The sequence below is a fragment of the Cygnus olor genome, chromosome 19 (assembly GCF_009769625.2).
Source record: "Cygnus olor isolate bCygOlo1 chromosome 19, bCygOlo1.pri.v2, whole genome shotgun sequence".
Lineage (NCBI taxonomy): Eukaryota > Metazoa > Chordata > Aves > Anseriformes > Anatidae > Cygnus > Cygnus olor.
The window spans coordinates 2,946,571-2,960,487 of record NC_049187.1 but is presented as its reverse complement, the minus strand read 5'-3'; the positions used below and the strand labels follow the sequence as shown (position 1 = coordinate 2,960,487).

At 45.7% G+C, this 13,917-nt stretch overlaps 1 long non-coding RNA gene across 1 annotated transcript in view; it reads right to left on the bottom strand.

Annotated features, from left to right (window-relative positions):
- Positions 1 to 9,104: 9,104 nt before the first annotated feature.
- Positions 9,105 to 13,917, bottom strand: part of LOC121057495 — an 11,777-nt gene continuing 6,964 nt past the window's right edge. The window contains exons 3-4 of the long non-coding RNA XR_005813810.1: positions 10,328 to 11,424; positions 9,105 to 9,465 (exon numbers count right to left, since the gene is read on the bottom strand). This is a non-coding gene — a long non-coding RNA (uncharacterized LOC121057495). The remainder of the gene's footprint in view (positions 9,466 to 10,327; positions 11,425 to 13,917) is intronic.

Genomic DNA, 13,917 nt, shown 5'->3' with positions numbered 1-13,917 from the left:
GGGCACACCAAATGCCTGTCTGGTTAGTTTGTCAGCTTAAAGAAAACATCACTTACATGACAAAGCAATTTGGGAGCCTCAAGGGGGCAGGAGGGGAAGGGTTTCAAAAATGTTTGGGCAGCTAGACTTAAGGTCTCAGAGGTACTGAAGGAGATATTTTGGGGAAGTGAATGGGATTCATGGGGTTAGGCCAGTATCCATAAGGGGTGTTTTTGAGACATGTAGGTGGCAAAGCATCTTTTTCAGCTCCACTGGACTTAACCTCCCTCCTTCAGTCCAGGTGCATGCCCAGCCCTGCAGAAACCCCTTGTCATACCGCAGCCCCAATCTCAGACTTGGATTTCGTACTCAAGCTTGGGTGAGTTGGGGCCCTCGAGCCAGCTGCTGAAGCTTTGGGCAGAAGACAGCTGGATAGGGCATTTTGGGGAACTGAGGCTTGAGGTGATGGCAGCTTTTAGGTTACTAAATCCTCTGGCTTGCAGTGGGACTCGGACTACTAAATGCTGCTTTTTCTGTACCAAGCATGAGTGTGCAGCCACACTGACTGAGTGGCTAGAGCCTTCTTTTGTGATGTGGGAGATGATGAAACCTTTAATTCTTCTGTTTGCGTGAACCAGAGTAGGACCTCGATGCCAGCTCAGTTTGACCCCAGGAGAGCACCCTCTTCAGCTACACTATCTCTAGGTGGAGCTCCCTTAGCTCTCTTCCTGACTCTTTTCCATCTTGTTTGTTAATCAAGGGCATTAATTGCATCTATTGCTGGGCTAAATGTAACCACAAAACCAGGGCATCTTCTCTGAGCCTGCATTAGTGAACAAGTAGCCCAGACTATTGGAGTGACCTGTAACAGAAGGCACCTTCGGCTTCCCATCTTTCCTGTACAAGGAGGTCACTTCATTCGAAATTACAGTTTTGGCTTGCTTTACTTTAAGAGCACTTGGGTATAACCGGGGCTTGAAGAGCACATAAAACTAGCAATCAAGTACAGAGTGGTCCAGTGGCTGTCCCAGCTACCCCTTTGGCCTCAATTTTCACTAATCGAATCCAAAACTGCAGCCATGAAAAACCTTCTTGCAGCTGCCGCATTAACTCTGAGGGCTGTTAAACTCTGCAGGAGTGGTACTTTTTTTTATTTCTTTTTTTTTCTTTCTTTCTGTATTTTCATTTTATTATTTTTTTCTAAACATTCTGTGTGCTTAACGTAATGAAACTGTTCAGTCAGATCCTGATGAGTAGAAATGTAAGTTGAATAGAAATGCTTAGGTGTCACCTGTAGCTTGGTCTTCCACCCAGAAAAATGGTAAGGAGCTGTACTGTCTGCTTAGGGCAGAGTGCCGGAGGAGGAAGAGCCTGCTCTGAGCCCCTGGGTATGAAATATCTGGTCTTGTGGCATCAGCCTCATATGTACCTTGCTATACTTCTGCCTCCCAGAGGACACAAGCCTCTGGAGCAGAGCTGGGAGTGCTGAGACGGTGCTTGGCTGCTTGCTGCTGCTTCTCTGCACTTGGTCAGGAGCTACAGACAGATGGGAAACGGTGAGCAGACAGGAGACACCACCATATAACATTACAGATATAAGCTCTCCTATGAGTTATCAATCAGACAAAATAATTAAATGTATTTTATGGGAAGTGGGGGAAAAAATGGTTCGTGTAAAAGAAAGGAAAGAAGACACAAACCCCTTAGCAGCACTAGTGTTCCAGGTGGGGATACCCCTTGTTCAGGATTTCCTTACCATTTTCTTTGAAAAATGTCTGCTTAGAAACCCTCTTGTCTTTAGTCTTTGTTCATATGCCTCCTTCTTGGGTATTTCCCCAGCAGCCTCAACAGGTAAAGAAATCTCAGCCTGTAGTGCCATAGCAGCTTTGTGTGGGCACAACATATGTTTGTCCTGATAAACAGGGAGTGGTTGTCACCAAGAGACTGTAAGCAAATATCAGCAAAAGCTGCACATATGATGATTGTTCTTGGAAGGCTGACAGCCTCACTGTAAAAAAACACATCTTAATCAGACCTTCAATCTAGAGAATAACATGACCTCTCTGTGGTAAAGAAGAAGCTGGTTTAGGTGAGAGAGAAAGACAATTCTCAGAAAAAAAAAAAAAAAGGAAAGAAAAAAAAAGGAAAGAAAATAAAAGAAAAAAAGACAATGTAAGAAGAGCTCTGGCTTTCTGGGTCATCCTCAGATGCTCACAAACTCCTCCTGGCTCCAGCCCAAGCAGCTTAGGAGCAGTAACACAACCCTGATGATTGAACATTGAAGAGGTTTTCACTTGACTGGCAACCTTGGTGAGGAATTTCCATGGGGTTGAGAATGAGTCTCCATCCGGGCTCGTATCAATCATGTTCCTTCTGCAAGATGAATCAGGCCTATTTCATTCTGCAGTAGAAATGACATCCGAAGTGGAGGACAGGGCAGGAAAATAAAACCACCTGCAAGCGTTTCAACACCTCTGTAATTTGAAGGATGGTTTTATGGAGCTAGTAGGAGTTGGAAAAGAAAGACAGAGGAAGATGTTGCATAGTTAAGCAGAGGAGCTGATCTACCCAAGTATATAATCTCTATCTTTCATCCCTTCTACTCCTACATTTCGATACATGCACACTAAAAAACCCGCTTAATTGTAGTCACTTTTAAAGTATGGGGAACTTGAGACCTCACTGAGATTGTATCTGAAAAGTTACTCATTTGTGCCCTTTTGGGTGACATTGAGGCTATTTTTTTTAAGGTAAAGTCCCTCTTCAGGATCTCTGAAATTGCAACATTTCAGGCTTAGCTTTTCAATGGAGCCTTGTGATGTAGGAGGTTCAAGTCACAGCTGCTCCCCAAGCTTGACTTCCAGAAGATTGTAGAGTGGAATAGAGGGGACAGACCTGAAGTGGCAGCTATGGTGATGCTGCGCAGCGAGGAGCTCGCAGCCTGCCTCCTCCTGCCCACAGCTCCCAGGAGCCAGCCTGGCAGCCTCACTTTGCAGCCTCTGGATACGAAGATGAGCTTCCAAAGCACCATTTGCAGAATGAGTAGTAGTGATGGAGGCAGTAATGGTTCAGAGGTTTGCTGGCACAACAGGCAGTGCCACTAATAGCTGCTGGCATTCCCAAATTGAGAGCAAGCTCTGCTTAGGTTGCTGCGGGGAGAAGCTGATGCCTGGTGTGCCTCCAGGCCGGCCTGCCTGGGCAAAACCACTTGAAAGGCCTCTGCTGTGAGGTAGCATCTGGAAACCCTCAAGGATACATGGGTACCGATGAAGTCAAAAGGCACGATGATTTTACTCATTCACCTCTTTGTCAGGTACTTTCCTCAGAGGAAATCATTCAGCTTCCTGTGTTTTTACTGTAAATTATATGCTGTGAAGAGGAAAGAGAGAGCAAGACAGACAGACAGATTGGGGAAAAAAACAAAACAAAACAAAACCCCAACAACCAACACAAGGGTGGTTTCAGTACAGACAATCCCTTTCACTGCCACTTTTGCGGCTCCCTTTGCCGAAGGTGTCCCCCTGCTTTCTGGTTGTGCAGAAGGGGTTAAAAACAACAGCGAACCTGAAAGTTTGTCCACTGCTTAAAGTGAAACTACTTTCAGGACTGAAAGTGCTTGTTTCCTCCCCGCCCTTCCTCTGCCTCTACTTTTACTTTACTTACTGCCTTGCCCTTCTATTTCTGTAACTGGCAAAGGGAGAGGAGAAGCAACATGAAATAGGCTCTTTAATCCACGTGGAAGAAAAAATTCCTGGCTATGTCACTAGAGAGCAGAACTACCCAGATTTATTCTTGCAGATAATTTCCACTTTTTCAGCAACCCGATTGTAAAGGACTGAGCTTTGGGAAGAGCTGGGACTTTTTTATTAATAAGATGTTGCAGGTTTCCATGCAAACGGGGTGCTGCTTGCAAGGAAGGCACTTTGCCAAAACAAACAAACAAAAAAAAACTATCTTCCCTAGAAAAAAAGTTTTGAAGGGAAATTTTGAAGTAGCCCCCCTCCCGAAGTTTCTAGCCCATTATGACAGATCCATGAAGTGTAACTGGCTGAGATAAAGTGAAAAAAATCCATCATATTCTGAGTATGTCTATACCCTGAACCATTTGAATTTTCCATAGCAAACAAATAGTAAAAATGAGCTTCAACCCCAGATATGTCAAGTTTAATGTTCTAAGTACAAGCTGTGTGCATCCTCTACCTTGTAGTTTCCAGGACAGACTGCCTGGAAAAAAAAAAAAAAAGGCACCACACTGCAGTGCTGGCACATCAGTCAGATTAATTGCAGGTGTTTTTTTTACTAAGAAGCTCATCAGAACGAGTAACACAGGAGGCACCTCACAGTTTGGCAGCCACCCATTAGCCGAGAGGCCAGGAGACACCTTTGAAGCTCTGAGTGAATAGCTTCCAGCCATGGCTGTACCTGGATACTTGGGTCCTTGGGAGGGAATTCCCCAGGTTCACGTGTGTGAGTGCATCCGACCAGCCCGACTTTCCTTTCCAAAAGCCTTTCCAAGCGATCACAGTGCCAGCCACTGCCCTGAACTCTTCTCACTGAAACAAGCTAGTTTCTCAGTTGCCAAAATTTCAGGGCCCCTGAGCAAAGCCATAGTTCTAAGCTGTCCTTCTACCCCTGCCCCAGACTCTTGACCAGGATCTCTTCCATGAAGTGCCACTTCCACACCACGGCAGGAGAGCAGCTCCCAGCTGCAAGGGGACCGGGATTGCGCCTCGTACAGATTGCAACACTCACGTATGCGAGTGCAGATGGAAGTGTGCGCGCCCTTTAGCTGTGCTGCCGTACATACGACTGCCATCATGCCATCAGACCATTGCAAGAATTCAGGCAGGAAACTCCCCTGGTAAAACCCCAGGTGCTGGAGGATGTAATAAGTCACTTTAAGTGACACATCCCTGGTCACTTCTGCACCGCCCCGCAGTACAGTGCTACGGGTACTGTCCCTTTTGCGTTTTCTTTCCTGTTTGCCTTGCACAGGCTGGTGTGGGCTGTTGTGGCTTTGTCGAGGCCTTTGGGCTGTGCTTCTGCCTGGGCAAATGCTTTCCCCAGCAGCTGCGTGCTGCAGTTAGCATCCTGCACCCAGGCAGCCTTTCTCCCTCCGCAGCTTGGATGATGCCCCAAGTGCAGGGGAGCTCTGCCGTGAGCTGCCAAACAGTTTCAGCCTCAAGGCAGCTGTATTTCAACAGCCGATGTGTATGTGTATGTATGCATGTGTGTGTATCTATGCGTATTCAGGAATTCTTTGTCTGGATATGCACTTGCCCACAAATGCAGCTCCACTAGTGTGTGTGTGTCGTTGTTCACTGGAGTGTGTATACATACACATGGACAACATGCACCTCTAAATAAAAATGTGCGCACACACATATATATTTACTTATGTAATCATTGCAAGGCTGGTATGTGTTCAGCTCAGTGTCATGGGTATAAAGACCAGAAAGTGCTAACAGCTCAATATAAATTTCAGCATTTCTTCTTGCAATGTACAAAGGGAGCAGAAACCCTTTTGTTCCTGCTGCCTTCTGATACAGGAGCTCAGCATTGGCCCTGGTGGGCTGACAGCAGCCACTTGTGGCTGCAGCGTCCCCGCAGTCCCACACTTACAGCAAACAGAAATTGCCAGTACTCTAAAGCGGTCACATTTGGATACTTCCTTCCACTCCACTGTTAGTATATGATAAAATCACATTTATTTCATTATTATAGATTTTATTATTGTTATGGTGTGTTTATGAGTAGGTATTTTCTGATTTCTGTAGCAATCACTTCATTTACTTGTGTATATGCTTATATTTCGTTCACTTATGTATAAGTACATTACAGAAGAAGAAAGGGAAGGATGAACCAGAGAGGTGTCTCTGTCCTGGGAAGGATCTGTCCCAGACCAGAGCTTCCTCAATGAGCCTAAGGCCTGAGCAGGTGGGGAACATAATCAAAGTAAACACAGTAGTCATGTAATTGTAGCTTTGTTTAATGCTTCCCTTTGCTTCTCTCAGGGAAGGATTTAACGTTTGGTACCTTCAGAGCTTCTCTCCTTGTTACAGTTTGGCAATTCCTGTCAATTCTCATCTCAATAAAGCAAGGATTTGGGAGGCTTTGTAGCACGCTCAGTTCTGGAGAAGTCTGTTTTCTTCATCATAGCTAAACTCTCAGTAAACACCACCAGATCACGTTACCTATGTGGCTACCCAGGGAACCCTAGAGTATAGCAGAAATGGAGACACATGGCATCTCTGAGACAAGAGACCAGCTTTTCGGTTAAATGGGAGGCAGTAAAAAAGAGGATATCCCATCGGCTCTATCACAAAGGCAAGAAAACCAAAGGCAGCTGCAGCTAATGGGCAGTCTGGACCTAGCGAGCAGGAAGAAAGCAAAACATGGGCGTGTTCAGCTGACAGAACAGTCAAAATTGGATAACAAAATTGGATGACAAAATCGGATAACAGTCAAAATTGGATCAACAGTTAAATTGGATACATTGTGCGCACACTTGATTTGACGATGGATCTGGGGAAGAAATAGCTGGAAGGATAAAGCTTGGCTGACAAGTGACTTTGATTCCAACTGAAAAATCAAACTGAACACGCGATCAAGCCTAGGGCTTCTGTAGCAAAGAGAACTGAGCTCCACATACATTATTGGCCAAAGAAACCTCAACTGCTTTAGTTTCAAGTGGAAGGCTGCGAGATAATCTGCAGGAGGAGAACCCATTGTTGGGACCCTGCTCCCTCCCAGGTGATCACATTTCCACAGTGTTGAAGGTACAGCAGATTTCAGCAGGGGCTGTTGTGCACCTGGCTTTTTTGGAAATAAGCGCACCTTACTACATGAGCATCTAGAGATGTAAAAATCTGCACTGAGCGTCTTGTTTTATGATACTTCAGTATTGAGATAAGTACGTATGTGCATACAGATTAGGAATCAGTTTAAGAATATATGTATGTACCTTGAATCTATCTAATTGTTTGTGTCATTCCTGCTAGGAAATCACTTTATTTTAGACAAGTAGGTATATAATGATAGTTTTTAAGTTTTGGTGATCTGCATGTGTGAATATGAGTGGGTATGTGTATTATCTATATATGTGTATCCCACAGAAAGATGTCATCTCCTGTAAATAACTTGGCAAGAAATAACCCATCGGCACAAATGTATGGTGACTGATCCTTCGGAGTTAACAACAGTGTCTAAAAGCAAGAATATTCCATGGCATTTTATGTTTCAGTGCAAACATTTCACAGAAGGCTTCTATTATTATTATCGTTATTTGCAGTGCACTATTTCCTAGAAGCCCTGATGGAAGAGATAGCTTTTAAGGGGAGCATTGTACAAGCACCCAGCACCCCATCTGGCATTCAGCCCAGATGCCCTCTTCTCAGTACAGGGCCTTCAGAAAACAAAGGTTGGGCATCCTGAGTGTGCCATCCCTTAGCCCATGCAGGCATCTGCGTTTAGATATTTTTCCACTGACAAATCAACTGAACGTGACACTCCTACATTTCTTTGAAAAACACCATCCCCTTCCTGGGATGACATCTGATGTCAGGGGCAAACACAGGCGAGGTGTTTGCAGGGCAGCAGGGAGCGCGGCGCCCATCGCAGCTCGCCCCAGCAGGAATCAATAGGGAAGCTGGAGGGTGCTGGCTTCTGTATGGCAAGGCGAGAAAATAATAAAGGGAGGCAGGCTGTCAAAGAGGATTTTTAGCAACCAGTACTCACGTTAATCCTCTGACCTAGTTTCTGTAAGGCCTATATAAGGAAGAATACTCTTCGCTGCACAGACAGCTAATAAGCAGTGCCAGCATTTAAGACTTTGGAGTGCATCAGTTCTGAGATTCAGCTATCTCTTCCTGGAAAAAAAAATAAAGCACAGAAAGTAAACCCTCTTCAAAGAAAATGCCACCACCACCACCCCCCAGCTATCTCTAACAAAAGCTTTGCATCTTAGCAGCGTTGTGAGTTGGCACCACGGCCCCAGAGACAGTTCTGTGTTTGCCCACTTGCGTGTAAGCTGCCAGATGGACTTCATCATCAAGGAAAATTCCTCCCCTCAAATTACCACAGCTTATTTCAGTGGAGTTACTGCAGTGATACATCACTTTGAACCACCTGTAGATAACTCCAAGCAGCCATGAGTGCAGTCTGGGCATCACCCCATTGCATTTCCCTGGTAGACTCTTTCTTTATGGTTTAAAGCTGCTGACAGCCTGAAGCCTACAGCCTGTGGAGGTCCAAGCCAGGCAGAAAGAGCTCTCACTTCAGGCAGCCTGACCACTCTTTGGAAGTCACCTGTGATGCTGGGGGCACTCTGTTCCCATGTGGCCAGGTTTGGAGGCTTCTTTCCTCAGCTGCAGGACCTTCCCTTTGACTGCCAATGGGTCTGAAGATACTCAGCAAATCAGTACAAAGTTCATCAAGGTGGACTTCAAAAAGATTGATACGTGGAGCTGTTGTCCAGATCTGATCATTTTTAGCCAGTTTTCACATCCGAAGCATATTTCCCTGCTTACGTTGGTTTAGCTGAGTGTACAGCAATAAATGGCCCAGGTGCTTTTTCTATTTTAAGCCAAAGGATACATAGTTAGTCCTTGTAAGAGGCACAAGATTTTCTTGTCATTGTCCTTTCAAGAGCTGGTTTGTATGTTCTAGAGTAAGAGACAGGATAGTGGTTTAATTCTTCTTACCCACCAACCAAGAAAGAGGTATATCAGCAACTACACAGAAGTGCCTTCCCTAGTGAGAGCCGCAGCCTGTTTTTATAGCTTGAGGTACAGAAACGTTAGCCGAAACAGTCGGCTCCTAAGGCTGAGGATGTTTTCAGGGCCATTGGGAGAAAGTGAAAACCCATTGTGTGGTGCTGTGGTTGGGGAGAGAAAGATGGTTTGGTTCATAGATCATCTATTATCATTGATACTCTAACTTTCTTGCTTTCTTCTTAGATGAACACTTATGGGAGAAGGCTACCCTTATGTCTTTGCTTGTATAATTGCAAGAAAGCACAGCCACCAATGTGTGTGCTCCAGGGGCACGTGGGCATGGGGAAGAGTACAAAATAAGAGCTACTTACTGCCACTCTCTATTTTAAATATTTTCCTAATCTTTCTTCTTCTTAAGTTAATTTTTTCTTCTCAAAGAGAAACCTGATGGAAAGCACTTCCTACTGGAACCCCTCAGATGTGCTAAGGGATAGTAGCCCCACAGCTCCAAACAGGGATTTCCATTTTATCTGTGTCAAAACCCAAGCAGCGAGGCAGTAAATGCTGGGTTCGATGCATACAAATGCCAGAGCCAGAAGCATCACCCTCCTTCCTCGACTGCCATCCCCTTGCTTTAACCATGCAAGCATCTCCTCTCCTCCTTGGTGCTCTCCTCCTGCAGGCACAGGGATCAGGATGAGCTCAGCACGCAGACAGAGGGTGCAAGGCTCTTTCCTACAATGCCATTGTAATAGTTTCCACTGAATGTCCCCTGTGAATAGAAAGAAAAGAAGAAAAAACAAAGAAATCTAAAGCTTTTATTTTTTTTTTTTCAGAAATAAAATAGCGAGCCGGAGGGGAACATATGACACCATCACCTCCCTCCTCCTGCTCTGTCTGCGTTGACATGTGCAGATTGTACACTGCCTTGTGGGAGGACCTTTGAGAGGAATTTGCCACAGGTGCTAGTAAAATCTAACCGCATTTTTCTCGCAGCTTCACAACCCTCTGCCTCGTCAGTATGGCGAAATCCCTTGGCGCGGCGTGCTCACTGCTGCTGCAGGCAACCTCAGCGCGGCTCTGCCAAGAGCGGCGAGGGGTCAGGCGATGAGCCGGCCGTGGCCGTGCTACAGTTTTTTTTTGCCCCTCTTTAACCTTTCACAACACCTACCTGTTTATTAGGTCTTCGTAGCACTTAGGCATACTTGTGGGTTTCTGAAAAATTGCAAAACAACAAATGGCCCCTGATTCGCAGGAAACCATACAAAACCACACCAGAAATCTGTCAGCTAGTCTGAAGTGTGTTCGCACCGTGCCTCGCTAGGGATGGGGGGACTACTACAGATCAAAAGAAAAACTGACCTGGCCTCAGCTGAAACAAAAACAAACATAAAAATCTGCTTCAGCTATTTTACAGTGTAAATATTGTTGGTTTTTTTTTTTCAGTTTTTCTTTGCAAGTTTGGAGTTTTCTGCTCTTGGATAAAGCTGGTGATGAAGGAGCTCCCGAGCTGCAGCAGGGCAGCTCATCTTGTCCCTGCCTGGTGCACAGGGGCAGCCTTGGGGGGTACACGTGGGGGTCCTGGGCTTACTCCCAGGGACCCATGCCAATGCAGTCCCCTGCCACTTTTATACCTTTTGCACCTCCTCCTCCAAGTGCAGACACAGGCACAGACTCGTTGTCCCCTGGGTGTCACCAGCAGCCACTGCTGGGGGATGCTCTCCTTCTGGTCTCGCTGCCCTGCAGGATTCATGCTGGGGAGCACACCTTGCTTTTAGGCAGTCCTTATTCTTTCCCATGGGCTGGGACTTCAGGTGGGTGCTCCTCCACACAGCTGGGCTCTCTGTCCAGACATACCAGTGTGTCAGGGATGGAGCGCCCCTAGCAAAAACGACAGCAGCTGAGTCCCGGGAGAAAGCCAGCAGCTTCTGTACGAAGCACCCAACCAGGTACATAGCATGAGGTAGGCAAAAGTTTCTGAAAAGTGCCTATTTCTCTCTATTAATTACAAAGTTGAGTGCAATATGCAGATAAGTCCCACTGCAGATGTCTGCTGATGCTGTCGCTGCTGTCTCAGCCCTGGTGGAGTGGGATGGGTAGAAGGGGACTGGGCAGAGGGGACAGCACAGAGCTTTAGAGGATGCAACAGATTCTGGGCTTTGCCATCATCCCTAAGAGGGGAAGTATAAAGGAGCACTGGAAAATATTAAACGTCATGGATGCAGTGAGCCAGTGGTGAATCCCCCATTGTCACAGAATCATTGAAGAGCCCAGTTTGGAAGGGCCCTTGAAAGATCATCAGGTCCTGCCCTTTGTGGGAAAGGGAGAGGAGGTGAGCTTATCTAGCACCCTGCCCAACCACATCTTGAAAACCTCCAGTGACTGGGATTCTGCCACATCCCTGTGGAGGTTTTTCCTGTTGGTCTCACTATAGAAAATTTCTTATATCAAGACAAGATCTGTTCCAGTGCAACTTGTATTCGTTGCCCCTTGTCTTCTCCATGTGGGGCCTTGTGAAGGGAGAGCTTCCGACCTCTTTCTAGCCACCCTTTAAGTACTGGAATATTGTGGTGAGGTCCCCACCCTGAGCCTTCTTTTCTCTGGAGTGGAAAGACCCAACTCCTTCAGTCTTTTTCTCACAGGCCAGGTACTACAGCCCTTTCATCATCTTCATGGCCCTCCTTTGAACCCCCTGCAGTCATGTCAAAGGAGTACTCCAGGAAAGCAAGCCCTTCAAAACATAAAAATAAATGAAAGGAAAATTTGTTTTGTACGTAGCACAATTCGATTATGGATCTCATTGTCACAGTGTGTATCTGGACTAAAATAGAAATTAAATAACTCAGATGAATGACTGCTATATTTTGTCTATTGCTTATACTCTCGCCCAAGGCATCTGATGACTGTGCTTGCAGATGGTGTATTGAGCTAGATGAATATTTGGTCTGAGTCAGAACAGTGCTCTGACTCACTCCAGTGGCCAATGACTGTGGGTGGTGACCTCTTTTAATGCTTTGTTAAGTGTCCCTTGACAATCTGCATCTGCTTGCTCCAGAATGGTTTTATGTACATATGGGTCACACCTTTCCAGTGCCTATTGCTGCTGTTTCTGGCGTAAAGATAAAATTACAGTTGTCTCCCTATCCAACTAATACTGAAAACTAATAGTGTTGATCTCCTGCAAGGTCCGGGTCATGAACGGCTGAATTCACACTTATTTAATAGTTACGCATCCTATTAAAGTGAGTCCCAGGGAGGGGATTTTAACGTGCAGTTTTCAGGAAATTATTAGCAGATATTTTCCTACTCTTTCATTCTGCTTATGGTATTCTGATTTGTGAATACTATTTAATAATAATTTTGTGAGGATGGGAGAGCATTGCTCAAATCTGTGCTCTGAATTAGTCAGAGAGGGAGATTATATCTACAGTTATTACAGTGTGCATTAGTATCTTCATGAGCCAGTTAATGAATGAGGAACAATGTTTCTATCGCCTACCTCAAGTTTTGGCAAGAAACAAACTTGTCAGAAGTGTCAAAACAATTCAGCTTGGATCTGCCTAGAACACTGTTTAATCTTGCTTAATTCCAGTATTTCAGTACTTCCAGAAGTTTTCAGCACTTTGTCGTTTCACCACAACCATTCAGCAAAATTCAACTCACATTCATGAGTTGGCTTAGCCAGCCTGAAACTGCCTTTTCCAATGAACTGATGATTCATTGAGCCATTTTCTCCCAGCTTTCGAGCTGCAGCATTTCATGGAAGCTGGCTTTTTGCTCAGAGAGATGACTATCACAACCAATTCCACCGTAGGAGTGTTGAAAGCGCGGCCCGTCTAGAGCAGCCGTCTAGGAGTATCTTCTGCGGTAACCTGAACACTTGTGGTACCTCCTCCTCTTCTTTCAATTAACCTAACAGGTTTATTACCATCCAGCTACTCGGCTCACTATTTGCCAGGGTTAAACTTATCAGCCTTCACAGTATCCTTATGATTGGGATGAGCTTTGATTTGCAGGCCTATCTCATGAGCTGTCATTTTGCTTTCTGCTTGGCTGGTTTCCTTTCCATTATGCCACGCAGTCAGCTGTAGGTCAGGCTAAATATTTAGATTTTGACATCATATAGAAAGGGAGGAAAAAATTCTCCTCTGTGCCCTATAGAAATTTCCCCTTTGTGCGGAGGAGCTGTCACAGCTGCTGGTTTTATTCAGAAAAAATGGTTCCCAAGCCAAGAATTCCCCCCCGACATAAAGTGTGGTCACCAGTGGCCGTCTGCTGCCCCACAGGAGCAGTTGCCCCCATCCCTGTGGTCACCCATGAGGACAGGCACCTGCTCCTCCGGCAAAGCCCGGCCGTGCTGTGCCCTCCCCTCGGCCATCTCCATCCCTTCCCCAGCTTGGAGGGGTGTGGAGCAGACCAGAGCCTCACAATCTCTCCATCCTTGTCTTGCCCCCACCTTGAAGCTCATCCCAGGCACCCCCTTGCCCCATCTCCCTCCTCCAGCTCTCCGTCACTCTCAAGTGCTGCAGCGAGCAGGGAAGAAGAAGTGCTCTTGCTTAGAAGGTAGCTCCATCTCATCTTGCTTTAATATAGTCACCAACAGCACCACAGTTCCTCTGTGGGGTGTGTGGCTGTGCTGTGAATAGCCATCCCCTTTTGGTAGCCCTACACTTCTCAGTGAGGCCCAGTGCATTACAATGCTCCTAAATGAGATTGAGTGGTGGCAGAGGTAGGGAGCCCTATTCCCATGGACCCAGGGATTTAATCTTTCAGTCTCACAACCCCTCTCCAATTGTTACTGCTCCTTACTTCTCCTGCAGCTCTCCCTGTGTCCCACCTGCTTTGCCTGTCTGCTGGTCCCTGACCCCTTGCCCCGTGTCTTTGTGCAACGTCATCTGGCCCTTATTACACCGAGGTGTAGAAATGTGTCACAAAGCAAAAGTCCCTTTCTCCACCACCAAAGTGTTGCAAATGGAGATCAAAGGGCTTGATTGTTTCCCAGAGTTTCGAGCTGAATAAATACATTGAATAAATAAAATAGTATCAAGTGAAGTGTTCCAAAACAAAACATTTTTTTAGAAAAATGAAATCATTCGGTTCTCAAAATGCTGAAATGGTTTCTTTCAAATTTATTATTTTCTTAAATTTTCCGAACTGTTTTATCAGAATGGCCATCTTTCTGATAAGGAGTTTTGCTTTCAACAAAACAGCATTGTTTAGTGAT